This window comes from Amphiura filiformis, chromosome 10 (genome assembly GCF_039555335.1).
Source record: "Amphiura filiformis chromosome 10, Afil_fr2py, whole genome shotgun sequence".
Lineage (NCBI taxonomy): Eukaryota > Metazoa > Echinodermata > Ophiuroidea > Amphilepidida > Amphiuridae > Amphiura > Amphiura filiformis.
The window spans coordinates 24,225,022-24,240,720 of NC_092637.1; the positions used below are offsets into that span (position 1 = coordinate 24,225,022).

The 15,699-nt window shown below is 35.1% G+C and overlaps 1 protein-coding gene across 1 annotated transcript in view; it reads left to right on the forward strand.

The window, feature by feature from the left end:
- The first annotated feature begins 12,772 nt into the window (after positions 1–12,772).
- Positions 12,773–15,699, forward strand: part of LOC140162665 (bombesin receptor subtype-3-like) — a 71,167-nt gene continuing 68,240 nt past the window's right edge. The window contains exon 1 of the mRNA XM_072185939.1: positions 12,773–13,084. The gene's annotated coding sequence lies outside the window, so the exon portion shown is untranslated. The remainder of the gene's footprint in view (positions 13,085–15,699) is intronic.

Here is a 15,699-nt window from a genome sequence, read left to right on the forward strand (position 1 = left end):
GTATCCAGGAATGGGATCTGGTTATTCTCTTCTTCGTCGTGCGTGAATTTGATATTGTTCGTGGGATCAACCGTGTTGAGATGGTCTGTTAGTTGCTGAGTGGTTCCTTTTTTGATGACTTCAAGGACATGAAGTAGTGGCAATGGCTTCTGTTTCGAGCCATTCCATAAATATGTTGGCAATAATCGCACTTCATGGGCTCCCCATAGCAGATCCAAATGTCTGCTTGTATATACGTCCTCTGAAGGAGAAATACGTAGTAGTTAGCGTAATGTCATCTATGCTCAAATTCGTTCTGTTCTTTAGAGTCTTGTCGTCCGATAGGCGGTTCTTGATGATACTGAGTGTCTTAGTGATAGGTGTGTCAGTGAATAAAGACACGGCATCGTTGATCTTCGTTGATTACCCCAGCCAGATCTTCCGCTGTTAAATTTTTGGGAGTTGGCGACATGGTGCTCGGTTTTCCCGACCATTGGGGCTAATATTTCAGCAAGTGCCTTGGAGGTTTGGTACGCTATTGAACCAGTGTAGTCAACTATGGGGCGAACCGGGTTGCCTACTTTATGTATCTTTGTTGTACAGTAATGGCCGTAGGGTACAGTAGTTTATACTGGCTGTTGTCAATTTTTGACTCCTCTTTCAATCTTTGGAGAACAGCAACAAGCTTTCTTTTGTAAGAGTTTGATGGGTCTCCTTTAAGCTTCTCGTACGTTCTTTCATCGCTGAGCAAGTTGTTGACTTTTTCTTCATATGAGTCTTTAGAAGTGACTACTGTACTTCTTCCCTTGTCCGCTCCCATTACTATGAGTGATTTCTCTTTTTGGAGATCTTTTGGTGCTTTTCTTTCTTCATAGCTGATGTTTGATGGCGGGATTTTGGCAGATTTTAAGACCCCCGCTATTTCAGCACTTAAGTTAATCGCTTCATCATTGGGGATGGCCCAGCAGACTATCTCACACGCTACTATGAACTCTTCGTTCGGAATTTTATCAACAGAAACCGCGAAGTTCAGCCCATTAGCCAGCAAGGTGGTTTGTGGATTAGTAAGCTTACGATCGGTAGTATTGATAACCCAACGTTTTAGTTGCGTACCTGTTAAATCCGGCTATCCCGAAGCTCCATTACTTACATTTTTACTCGATCTTTGTTCTTGAGGCGTTCAAACTTGTGTCTTTTCTTGGTCTTTGTGTCTTTTCTTGGCGTTCAAACTTGTCTATGTGTCTTTTCTTGGTCTTTTCATGTTTCCGCTTCTCAGGCATGAGTAGCTTCTGAGTTTACCAATATTGCTTCTTCTCCTACAGAACACATGCTAGAATATTGGAACTTGCATATTGACATTGGCTATATCCGGGGTCTAAAAATTGGGGTAAATGGTCATTAGGGTGTATTTTCGGTACATAGCAAATAATCTTCAAAATGCTTCTTTTCCTACAGATTACACGGTACATAAAATATACTGACACATACGGATTCACATCTGCTAGTGTCTATGGGCACATATCGTTAGAATTCAAGGTCACGCATGGTTCAAACAGGGTTGATTACGTGAAATCACCTTAAAATTCACTATTTCCTCGGTCGTATCACATAGTGACATATTTTGAAAATGAGGTTTCAAGAAAATCGACATTTAAGTTTCTGAGGAAATTATTGTCCAACACTCAGGGACGGATTTTGCGTCGGGCCAGTTAACTTCCAACAACACTAGATTTTTGATTCTTATATAACACTTACGAAATTCGCGAGACAAGATAATCAGTGATGGACATATTTACACAGTTTTCTGCTCTGCCTGTCACCTGTAATTTATATCTTTATTCAATGATTTTTCGTATATTCTTATTCTTGCGTTGCTAGCAAGTTGGAAATATACGGCCTCTTTTTACGGCTATAGTAGGCCTATGTACTACTTCCAAGCTCTTTCGTGCTACAAATGCATATCTGATGATGATACACACGATATATATATATATTATTATTGTATTTATCTTTCACCCGACTCAGGTGTGTCGAGGTGGAAACTGTGCATATGATGGTTTATAAGAGAATCGTTTTTGGATAGAAACCTTTCCATATGACGCTGAATTTCGTCCACCGTCCGTTTGAAAGCTCTGATGTCAGATACATTGTGCAATACATGTACATCGGGCCACATAATAAACAGAATGCAATTTTGTGCGCTTATTTTACAATTTTAAAGAAAATAAAGGAACACTTTTCGTATTTTTCGTGTGTAGATAATGGCGGCACAAGAAGATCTGGCAGGAAGAAGTGCATACTATAGAGGCAACGGAACTGATGTATTGTTCTAATATTTGGACCAAAATCATGCAGTCAAGGCCGCAAATTAGGGCGAATGAGTCACATGTCGACCCTGGTCAAAAATGAGTTTTACACATGCTTCTAAAAAGGACATTTAGAATTTAAAATGCACTGAAAATCCCATGTTGATACAACTTTCCTTTGCGAAGTTATGTCAATTTATCAATCGCTGAAAACAATATAAAACAAAATAATGTTAACACTTTCTTTGCTATCTCAAAATCAATATTAGCGACATCCGACTCATTCCTCTTGATCACGATAAACGGAAGTAATAAACCATTATATTAGCACTGCCTTGTGTACACATAGTTGTATTAATTTGATAAAATAATAGATTTCAGACATTACCTATGATTTCAAAGCATAATAATTTTGAATTTTTTTATCAAGAAATCACAATTGCGTTATAAATACGAAACAATAGTTATAATTACATTATATGAAACTTTACAGAATATTGATTTTTCCTATGGTGTACCAGTAATCCATTGGCGTATTTTGCAGCCAACCTGGGAACTTTTGCAGCCAGACAGCACAGTCAGAATTGAAAAAGGGTAGCAGGGCCAAATGGAAGCCACCCGCTATAGCGCAACCAATTTGTGCTCTCATACCTGAAGAGGAGAGCGATTGATTTTTAGACAATGAGGTAGAAAGAATTTGGTTGCGTTGGGAAAAAAATCGCTCGTGGCTCAGCGACGGAGTATAAAATCAGCTTTAGAGATAGACGATATCCTATCTTGTTTCCCAGACATGAAATTTTTGTAGCTTCTAGTTATTACTTAGTGTAGTAGTAGGGTACAAGCCTGTAATATTATAATAACGGGACTTTGACCATAGACCCGAATTCCTTTTTAGGGTCTATGCTTTGACTTAATATTGAAATGTAAATATGATGGTAGAATGGGCCTACTATAACACGTCACACGTCACAGTAAATAGTTGAATCATTTTCTTACGATCCGTGACCATTCATAGCATACCTTTGTTTCTCTGTGGATTTGACTAGAGCTCATTATAGCTCATTTTTCAAAATGGCCGCCGGTGACATTTTGAAAAACATGAATATCTATATACCATGTTCTGGATAGGCTATAATGACAAATAATATGTCCTTTTCCACTATCTGTGGCATGCCCAACCTTTTAAAATAAAATTCAAAATGTTGAGAGGTCATCTTGACCCCTAAATCCAAGATGGCCGCCAGTTCCATATTGAAAAACATATAAATCGATATATCATGAAGGGGATAGGCTATAATAACAAACAATGTGTCGTTTTCAACCATATTTGGCATGAAAAACCGTTTAAGATCATATTCAAAGAGTTTGGGGTCACATTGACCCCTAAATCCAAGATGGCCGCCAGCGCCATATTGACAAAAACATGAAAATCTATATACCATGAAGTGGATAGGCTATACTGACAAACAATGTGTCGTTTTCTACTATTTTTGGCATGCCAAATCTATTTTTGTCATATTCAAAGTGTTTGGGGGTCATCGTGAACCCTAAATCCAAGATGGCCGCCAGCGCCATATTGGAAAACATGAAAATCGATATATCATGAAGTGGATTGACTATAATAACCAACAATGTGTCGTTTTCAACTATTTTGGGCATGCAAAACCATTTAAGATCATATTCAAAGAGTTTGGGGTCACCTTGACCCCTAAATCCAAGATGGCCGCCAGCACCATATTGACAAAAACATGAAGTGGATAGGCTATACTGACAAATATTCCACTATTTTTGGCATGCCAATCCATTTTCATGTCGTATTCAAAGTGTTTGGGGGCATCTTGACCCCTAAATCCAAGATGACTGTTCAAGCCATGTCGAAAAAACATGATCGAACGATATTTAAGATGTGACATACATGAGGCCAATACTTATTTTTACTCAATTACTTATATTATAGATTTCGAAAGTGTTACCTTTGTTCTTCCAGGAAAGTTGCACGTTAAGAGCATGTGATGGAGAACAGAACAGACACTGAAGAGCTACAGATCAACCAAGAGACTTATAAACTAGAATGCATGCTGAAAGATCATTGCCCTGTAAAAGATAGTTTAGAAAAAGTAAAGAAATGGGAGAACATTAAGGACAAATTTTCACAATGGAAGGGCCTTGATAAATTTCAACATGTCAATACAACAGTTGAATTTGATAAAGGACCTAAGGGTTATCATATGCATCCTACTTGTTGTACCACGGTGTCTAACACACACGCTCACTGCCAAGCCACAAAACGCAAGCACAAATCTGAGAAAAAAAAAAAAAAAAAAGGCTGGGATGTCCGGTCAGCAATCATCTTTCTCAGGACCTCCTCCCAAGAAACTTCGTTCAAGTATAGGTGTTCTGCATGATAAGGCATTGTGCGTCCACAAAAGTCTGGTAACCGGGACAAAAACACTGTTGTTACTTTTGACACAAGATGCATGTAAAAGATTCAAGGCACGAGAGCGGTTAGATACCTTTATAACGTCAATCCCAGACAAACAGCCTTTGGCTTGGAAATCAGATACCACGGTCATTGCTGGCGTCAATATGTCAGCAATCAAGCAAGAGATAATCTCAGTAAAAGTGCAGAGCATCTACAGCATGTTAACCTTGGGGAGGCTCAAGCTTTGTTCTTTCAACATATCCAACAAGTCATATTTAAAGATCGTGAAATACGCACCCTTGAAAGACTGCTACAAGATTACATTCGCATTACTTCAAACTACGGGCACTTTTCCCAGTTTAGGTCCAGCTACCTCAGGGAACTTATGATCAAAGAATTTGGGAAAGACATAGGATTTCACGTACGTATTCAGAAGAAAGTTAGTGAGCTTGTGTATGATACAAGCACTTCCGATACATACATCGAGGTCCCGCTGTTATCACTGGGAGTAACGGATGACCAGTTGGTCAACAATGTCGCAACACGACTTAGAGAACAGGTCATCAAAACAACCACTGTTCCTTGGCCCCCGAAATACATGAGGAGGAGCAAGCTGAAAACTTGAGTGAGCTCCAACTGAAGTTCATTACCTGGTTGAAAAAACCTAACACAGGTCTAACTGATGACAACCCAAAGGTCCGATCGATTGCGTCAATCTTAGGGAGAGATCGTTATTTGCGACAGGGGGAATGGGCATTTTGAGGGGGAACCCGATATATCTTTTTTTTTTTTATCTTGTGGTGGAAACGAAAAATTGTTTGTTGAACCAAGGCCCTTCCATTGTAAAAGATTGTTAAGTTTAAAGGGGAATCTGACAATTTTGAGTGGACTCGAGGGGGAAAGCAATGTGTGTCAATCTTAAATATCGATGTTCATGCTGGCTTAGACAGTCATCTTGGATAGGAGTCAAGATGACCCACAAACACTTTGAATACGTCATGAAAAGGTTTGGCATGCCAAAATATTGTTACGCTTCAAATTCCGCCCTTGTTTTCAGGAATTTCTCCATCCCCCCCTTCAAGATAAAAAAAATCAGGTCCCCTTCAAAATGCCCATTTCTGTCATAAATAACGATCGCTCTCTAAGATTGACCTTTGGGTTGTCATCAGCCCTTAGGTTTTCAACCAGGAGCTCACTAAAATGCGTGTTCATGCATTGTTGACCGTTACCCCAGTGATAAAATGATGTACCGGCAGTTCTTGTATCATACACAAGCTCACTAACATTCTTCTGAATACGTTCGTGAAATCCTCTAACTTTTTTAAACTTGGGAAAAGTGCCCGTAGTTTGAAGTAATCATGTAATTGAGCTAATTTCGCGATCATGAAAGAACAAAGCTTGAGCCTTCCGAAAGTTAATATGCTGTAGATGCTCTGCATTTTCACTTCTTGATTGCTGACATATTGACGCCAGCAATGATGGTATCTGATTTGCCAAATGCTGTTTGCCTGTCTGGGATTGACGTTATAAACGTATCTAACCGCTCTCTTGTATCCTCATCTGCAATGTAGATAGTGTGTGCCTTGAATCTTTTCCATGCATCTTGTGTCAAAAGTAACAACAATGTTTTTGTCCCGGTTACCAGACTTTTGTGCACAATGCCTTATCATGCAGAACACCTATACTTCTTTGACCGGACTCAGATTTCAGTGAGCGTGTGTGTTGTCGTGGTACAACAAGTGAGGTCATTTATCCCATTCCACTGTTGTATTGACAACATTGTAAAAATTTGTGTCTCCCAACTTTTCTAAATGATCTTTTGAGCTCTTCATGTTCCCATGCTCTTAACGTGCAACTTTTCTGTAACACTTTCAAAATCTATAGTATAACATTGGTTAAGCATTGGCCTCATGTCAATCCACATGGCTTAGACAGTCATCATGATATCAAGATTGCATGCCAAAAATAGTGGAATATATGTCAGTATAGCCTATCCATTTCATGTTTTTGTCACTATTGTGCTGGCGGCCATCTTGGATTTAGGGTTTAAGATGACCTCCAAACACTTTGAATATGACAAAAATGATTTTGCATGCCCAAAATAGTGGAAAACGGCACATTGTTTGTCAGTATAGCCTATCCACTTCATGGTATATATTTTCATGTTTTTGTCAATATGGCGCTGGTGGCCATCTTGGATATAGGGGGTCAATGTGACCCCAAACTCTTTGAATATGATCTTAAACGGGGTTTTATGTCAAATATGGTTGAAAACGACACATTGTTTGTTATTATAACCTATCCACTTCATGATATATCGATGTTCATGTTTTTCAATATGGAACTGGCGGCCATCTTGATTTAGGGGTCAATGTGACCCCAAACTCTTTGAATATGATCCAAACAAATATGGTTTGTTTGTTATTATAACCTTACTTCATGATTCAAGAACACTTTGAATTTTATCTTAAAAGGTTACATTGTTTGTTGGGCATGCAATATGGAACTGGCGGCCAGATTTAGGGGTCAAGAAACTCTCAACATGAATTTTATTAAAAGGTTGGGCATGCCAAAGATAGTGACATATTATTTGTCTTTATAGCCTATCCAGAACATGGTATATAGATATTCATGTTTTTCAAAATGTCACCGGCGGCCATTTTGAAAAATGAGCTATAAATAGATTTTCCCGTCATTTTTGGGAGGGACATAGGAGCTATTTTTTCTTAGAATATGTCCGTCTAGTCAAATCCATAGAGAAACAAAGGTATGCTATGAATGGTCACGGATCGTAAGAAAATGATTCAACTAAAAGGATCATTGATTGCTTTTAATTGATCGAGAAATTGATTGATCGATCGATCGCCCGATTAATTCATCGATTGATTGTTTGATTCATTGATTGATTGATTGTTGATTGATGTATTGATTGATCGATCGATCGATCGATTGATTGATTGATTGTTTGTTGATTGATTGATTGATTGATATATTTGCTTGATTGGTCGATTGATTGATTCGTACATTCATTCATTCATTCATTCATTCATTCATTCCATCATTCATTCATTCATTCATTCATTCATTCATTCATTCATTCATTCATTCAATTTATTTAAGTTGAAGCCTTTCCTGATTTAATTGGTTGGTTGGTTGATTGATTGATTGATTGATTGATTTGTTGATTGATTGATTGATTGATATATTTGCTTGATTGGTCGATTGATTGATTCGTACATTCATTCATTCATTCATTCATTCATTCATTCATTCATTCATTCCATCATTCATTCATTCATTCATTCATTCATTCATTCATTCATTCATTCATTCATTCAATTTATTTAAGTTGAAGCCTTTCCTGATTTAAGTATCATACATTCAAAAACAGTTTTTATGGTTAAGTGAATAAATTAAATTGAATGCTGCAGCTTATTAATGTCTTTCAATAATGAATATGCCTTCCTTCATGTGAGATGGCTTCCAAGCATCGTTCTTCTCTGCTGTTCGGCCCTGATTTGGTAAAATGATCTAACTTGAAATTAAAATCGCTGTTCCGAGAAAAAGAGCTTTAAAGTTTGAACACTTGCCGTTTTTCTTTTTGAATAAAATAAATTATTAAACAGATCTAATGTCTTAGAAAATATAAAAATCGCATTATTTGGTGGCATGGTGGTGATTTGAGGATGTCACCAATGGAAAGAGCGCCCTCACATTACTAATTAATTCATGAACATCTTAACTTAAGTTATTTTGGATTATACCAAAAATTCTTAGGGGGGGACTTATTTTTTGGAACCGTTTAATTCGTTTGTACTAGGGGCAGTCAGTATGTTTTAAGAGTTGACTTGTGACGTCATATGTGGATTGTTTTCATGGCATTTCTCAATGATTACATAAACAATGTCCCTTTGTCTTTCAAACAACACATGTAAAAAAATATCACACACATGATTACGTAACCTTGCGCCTCGAAAAGCGTCGTCCGTGATGACACGGTTGCTGCCGTCTAGCGTGTGACAGACTGGACGCAGAAACCAGTGGAATTCAGCGCTAAGAAGCTGAGCAACAGACACTGACTATGAATAGCTAACAGTTAGCATTGCTATATAAGTTCGAAATGTAATCTTGAAAAACATTCATCACATAGACTTTGAAAGCTTGAAAACAAGTGGAAAACATGAGAGATAATGGTGTGCATTTGTTTTTCTATTGCCGACTTGTAAATCTCTTGAAAATGCAACATAAACCTGTATTAGAAGCTACCTATTTTTCTTGGTGGAGAATTGCTTGTTTTAGGAATACATTATATAACATGAACATCCATCAGGTAGAGGTATGTTGACACCATTCCTTTTTATAATGAATTTCTTGGCAGGTGAACCATCTTAAGATGTGACATAAAATAACATAGACGAATATCAATACTATGATCGCATTTTTCCTGGTACAGGCATTATCACCTGCCTGAATTTCAATTGAATTTTGTATATTATTATCTTGTTTGAAAAGAAGACAGGATAAAAATGAATGTTTACAAATCCAGTATAATACATTAAACCATCACCAGGATAATAGCATCAGATTTAAAGGGGCAGTTCGTTATTCACCTTTACTCCAACGAAGTTTTTATGCCATCATAAACCTAGGACTACATAATGTCATAAACTTCCTGACAGCTTCAGTCTTTTGACAAATATATATTGTATTTTCCTCATGTACTCTCTTTGAATATTATCAGTTATTTTTTAATTTAGTAAATGTACATCTCTTTCAGGGAACCTAAATTAGTGTTTTTATTTATCGGATTACCCTGCTTAAAAAAGTAAAAATATGTTGAAATAGTAAATACATGTACTGAGTTCTTTCTTCTTCTTTTTGAGGGGGGGGGGTGCATTTAGTATGTATGCGTTATCCGTTAAAAGCTATGAACTCTCATTAATGTTGTCTGATTTTGACAGTCATTTTAAATTTCACGCACTAAGAATTAAATTTGCATGTCCTGGCATATCTACAGTGAAAGCGAACTACTGCCCTCTAAACTACTTCTACGTTTAATATGTATGCAAGTTTAGTAAAAGAAGAAGATATAGATGGAGCAAACTATAACTGGTTGTCTATAAGAAAAGGGTCATTGGAAACAGTAAAGAATACAATTAAAACATGGAGAAAAAACGCTTCCCTTCTCTCTTTCTTTCAATATCTTGAATATTTTTGTAAATTTTGGTTAATAGTTGTTCTAACAGAATGTTAGAACTTAATACATAAAAAATGCAGTATACATGGCAGTATTTCAACACGTAGAAGTGTGTACCTTTAAACGTGTTCGTATTTTAGGAGATATTATTCAAGCAGGTATTCTTTAATCCATAGGTGTTATACGTTTTGACGTTTGATTTACAGACTTTTTAGCCAGTTATTATTGGTGTAAATCAATATTTTAAAGTATCTAAATACGAACAAATGTAGCAGAAATAGTTAACAATTGAAAAACAAAATCTAATGTTCGTGATTTCCAAGCAAGCTTGGATATTTCTATTATTGCATATTTAACCTATATAGTACGTGTGGATTTTTCCGGAATACCGTAGCCCATTTCTATGGGTCGTTTTTATTAAACAATCAGCTGAATGTTACCCTTGTGTGTATTTTCGTTTAATTATGGACCCTTGGCTAAAGATTATTAAAGAATATATCCATTTGGGTGATAAAATTAAATATGCGCTATATTCCACAAAATGAGGTGTTAAGGGTAGACGAGGTATTGTTGGTCGAAGCAACCTAAAAATCGATTTTCATTATATAGATCAATATATTATTGAAAATTAACACCTTGATGCTTTGCAAAAGTTCATTCTACAAACCGTATACTTTGCAAACTTGCTTAATTTATTGTTGTTAATGAGTTATGTACGTTTTACAAAAGCGTTGTTGTTTCAGACCTCTTTACAACGTAATTCAAGAACCGCAGCACATATAAAAGTATATCTGTGATATTTTAATTTTTCTACACACTCGATATGAATTGAGCAATGCAGATTTTGCCAAACCTCACTACCATTCGTAAGATAACATAACTCAAGAACCACAGGACCTACAAAAGTATATATGTGATATTTGAATTCTTCTACAAGCTCGCTATGAAATGAGCAATGCGATTTTTGCCAAAGCTGACTACCATTCGCAAAATGCTGTGAACTACCAAATCGCAACACTTTAAAATAGTGTCAAACCTTAAGCGTGATGTGTGTTGCTCTACACAAACAGTTAAGTGTTTCACACCTACTATTTCTTAAAAAGCATATCGCACATCATCGGCGTTAGTTTTGAGAAACTGTATACGTGCGCCCAATAAAACCTCTAAGAAGTCAAAATATTTTGATTTCAAAGGAGTGTTACTTATAGCCGGTAGCAATGTCATTTTTATCACCCTTTTGCATTCCTATATTGGTTTTATATAATAGGCCTATTCTATATACAGCTATGTTTCAAATACAAGTTCTTGACTATATTGTTGAATATCGAATAATAAGCACTGCTATATAAATTCGAAATGTAATCTTGAAAAACACTTATCACTCGCACTTTCCAAATAGAGGGTAACCATCAAAGGTAACATTGATACGGAAGAAGGTTTGTTATATACATTGTATTTTCTATTGCCGAATTGTAAACCCCTTGAATATGCCTAATAAACCTGTATTAGAGGATAGCTATTTTTCATGGTAAAGAAGTGTTTGATTTAAACATAATCATGTAACATCCATCAAGTAAGCAATGTTATCATATAATTGCAGAATAATTGCAGCAATAGTATGTTATTACAATATACAGATGTTTGCAAAATGTTACGGTTTTGCAATGGGATACACCATCGTGCACAGGTTTCACCTACTTTTCCATCCCTCTAGACGTTTTTTACGGATATATTTGCTTTAGGCTGTAAATTTAGGCTGTCATTGTTTAAGCTTTTAAGCCTGTATTCACCATCAAATGATCAACAATGTAAATCAGGTCATCCACTGATACCATCTGACTTAATAACCCGTGTTTCTATTAGTCCAAATTAAACAGACATATAGCACCAAACGTGTTAAATATATAGGTCAAACAGAATTAACCTTTTAATATTTGTGTGAGTTTCCCTTCTGACTTTTTGTGATTCTTTCTTGCTTGTTTGTCTTTTGTTTATTTGAAAGTTCTGCATAATCATCCGGTGAAAGTTGAATACTTGGTTTGGAATGTAATATGTAACTGATTACCCAAACGTACTACAACACTTTGTTGTTATATGGAATACAGGCGAGCGTATTTCAAGGTGCATTTGTGTCAGGATCTGTGGTGAATATAGGACACTGCATATATATTCAGCTGCAATGGATATTTGGTTCTCTACCGCATTACTTTTGAGAGATATCTCCCATGCTTACACATAAACATACATTTAATTGAACGATAAAATTCTTTAAAATGAAACAACATTATTTACTTAAACGAGTGCAATTCTAACCTACATTAAATAACACTGACTAATAGCTGAGACACTCTTGTGAGTCTTATTTACATAAAATTTATTTCGAGAATGTAACGTTACCATCAATTGATAACCTAATAGTAAATATAAAGTAAGCGCAGTTCGTTCTCATTTGATACGTATGTTACCATTTGTATCGATCCCATATGAACACACTCTGAATTATTTTATACTCAAAACATGTAATTCAAGTAATGTTTGAACTAAGTGGTCCAATCATAATCAAGAAATAAATTCCAGCAATCTGTTATCTTCACTTAAACGAAACATTGCAAACCAAACAGAACAGTTCTGAAAACCAATCTTCGCTTATATACTATATCAGTGTGAGTTGTCCAATGATTTCCCGTGTATTGCTCTAGAGGTAGGACCTCTATGGCTGAAAAGAACATACGAGCTTAGAAACATCGCTCTGATTATGTCAAGAGATTTTACTGGAGGATTGTGCATATCACGTGAGCACGGCTGCGTTGTTCATCGTTTGAGTATAAAACTATCGTTCATTTCACAACTTTTAACACTTCCTAAAGTTATAAGGCTGTAAAGGTATGCTGTGAAGTAGGTAATTTCTGTATATTGAACACATATTTCGTTATGCGAACAGCGCTTGATGACTTGGATAGCATATCGGAACATTTGTAGTGTGTTTGCTAGAAACGAATGAAGTAACTGCAACAACGAGAAATATTCTGGTTTTAATTAATGGAAAACAGTTGTTTTAACTCATTGGAGTAGTTTATCTCATGAGCGATATACCAAATCCATACAATAATCGATTGCCTTCACTGTGGATCTGTTACGTGTATTGGATATAACCCTGTAGCCAACGTTACTCTTGAACTGGTGAGTACGACGTTAAAGGATAAGATATTCTTACAAAGTAATATTATAACCTGAATTTACCATTTGATCTTACCACAACAGTACCACAATTTGTCTTGGACGTTTGTTCATTATAATATCAAAAAATTATAAAGATAATATCACCAACGATTTTGAGGTCTGCAAAAGAAAAAAAAATATCTTCACGATTTGTAACATGAATTGCTTGGGGTTTATATACTAATATGTTGCAGCTACCATGTTTCGTCGTTACTCGTTACATACATACTTTTCTATGCATTGTACAATATTAATCGCTTGTTTCAAAACTAGCTCTGTGTACTACAATGAAGCTAGGAATTGCGTAAAACATTGCACATCTTAATTAAAATTTCATCAAACACTTTCAATGTTTGTACAAGTCTATGTAATTTGATGAAAACAACAGTTTTTATTTTCATCAATATTGTCAATGTTTGCGCAAGACTTTATAATAGTTGCTGGAAATCATAGGAAACAGTGTATTGTCTTTTCATGTAATAAAGTTGTTTTCTCAAAAAACTCATCTGCACTGGGTATTAATTATTCAAATCAACATACTCAGCACAATAAAGCGCAATGTGTACAGCTGTGACATAGCCATATAATAGTGTTTAATTGCAGTCAAAATCTACTTTTTAAAATATCAGTATCAGTCAAATCCTACGTTGTGTAAATATTTTGCTCGATTAAACATTATTTTATTTGCGTTATTGGGACAAATGAGGCTACATACTAAATACTTGATACCTCATATCAATGATACCCCGTAATGCCTCATTGATTACATCACATTTTGGTTGAAATTTACATTTGCCAATCCCATGAGATATCCATGCGTTCTGAGTTCTACAAGATTTTAAATGACATTTATTTCGGTATTTGTTTATTCGTTATAATGTGTACAAAGCGGTATGTTCTGATTTTTTCTCTTAGATTGAGGTAAAAACAGTAGGACATAAAATGTTTTATAAAACGTTAATGCACAAATAAATGTTGAAAAGTAATGGAATTTAAAATACTATTATCCAGAGAAAAACATATTGTAATTCTGAGCCAACGGTATCACTGTAAGCCCGCAGTACTGTGGGGTACAGGATGATATGGTATTATTATTATTATTATTATTATTATTATTATTATTATTATTATTATTATTATTATTATTATTATTATTATTATTATTATTATTATTATTATTATTATTATTATTATTATTATTATTATTATTATTATTATTATTATTATTATTATTATGTTGTTCAAATTCTATTCTGTAAAGTAAAGTAAGGAGGATGTATTAAACATTTGAATTCCTGTACGTTAGCCTATAGTAACTCAAAACATTAATATGACAAGAGTGTGCATCTAGCTTGGATAGATTAAGGGTAGACGAGGTATTGTTGGTCGAAGCAACCTAAAAATCGATTTCCATTATCTAGATCAATATATTATTGAAAATTAACAACTTGATGTTTTGCAAAAGTTCATTCTACAAATCGTATACTTTGCAAACTTGCTTAATTTATTGTTGTTAATGAGTTATGTACGTTTTACAAAAGTGTTGTTGTATCAGACCTCTTTACAACGTAACTCAAGAACCGCAGCACCTATAAAAGTATATCTGTGATATTTTAATTCTTCTACACGCTCGCTATGAATTGAGCAATGCAGATTTTGCCAAACCTCACTACCATTCGTAAGATGCTGTGAACTACCAAATCACAACAGTTTAAAATAATTAATAACCTTAAAACGAAATAAGAAAACAATATAATATTTCGGTATACATGATATTAAATACGTCGGTTGAATTTGAAGATGGAGAGGTGATGTAATACATTAAAGCAAAGGCTGGAAGAGAAAAACGCTTCTCTTGCAGCTTAATATGCTCAAAATTTTGCAATGCAAAGAGTATACATAATTGCCTAGAAGCTCTATTAAGATGGATGCTTTCCTGAATTAAATAAATACATGCACACAGCACCTATCATGTTCAATGTGTTCACATTTTTATCACACATTTCGGAACAACATATTAATTCCCATATAAATAATAAACCGACTGTATTATGCTTGATTTGGATCGTGGTATGCTGATTATAAGATTAATTTATCATGATTAATCTTTTTCACATTTGTTCACATATTTCGGGGCAATATATTAATTCCCATATGATAAAACGATTGTATTATGCTTAATTTGGTTCGTGAGATGCTGATTTATAAGATATACTTACGTGGGTATGTTTTGTGAAAAGTATTGTTGTAGCTTTGCACACCAATCATAATAGTAATACATGGAATAACTCTGTATGTTCTTTCTAACATTACAGGTTTGCAAATTTAATGAATGTGCAAATTCCTTTCGTACGCATTCAACGATGATGGTTGTCACCAACTTGTACGTTCAACTAAATACATTACAGTTACAAAACCGTTATGAACTAAAATAGATCATAGGATTAAACATCCTGAGGGATATAGCTACCTTAATGGTGGACGAGGCATTCTTAGTCGAAGCAGCAAAAATGATCTTCATTATGCAAATCAATATATTATTGTAAAATAACACTTCGATGTTTTGCAAAATTTCA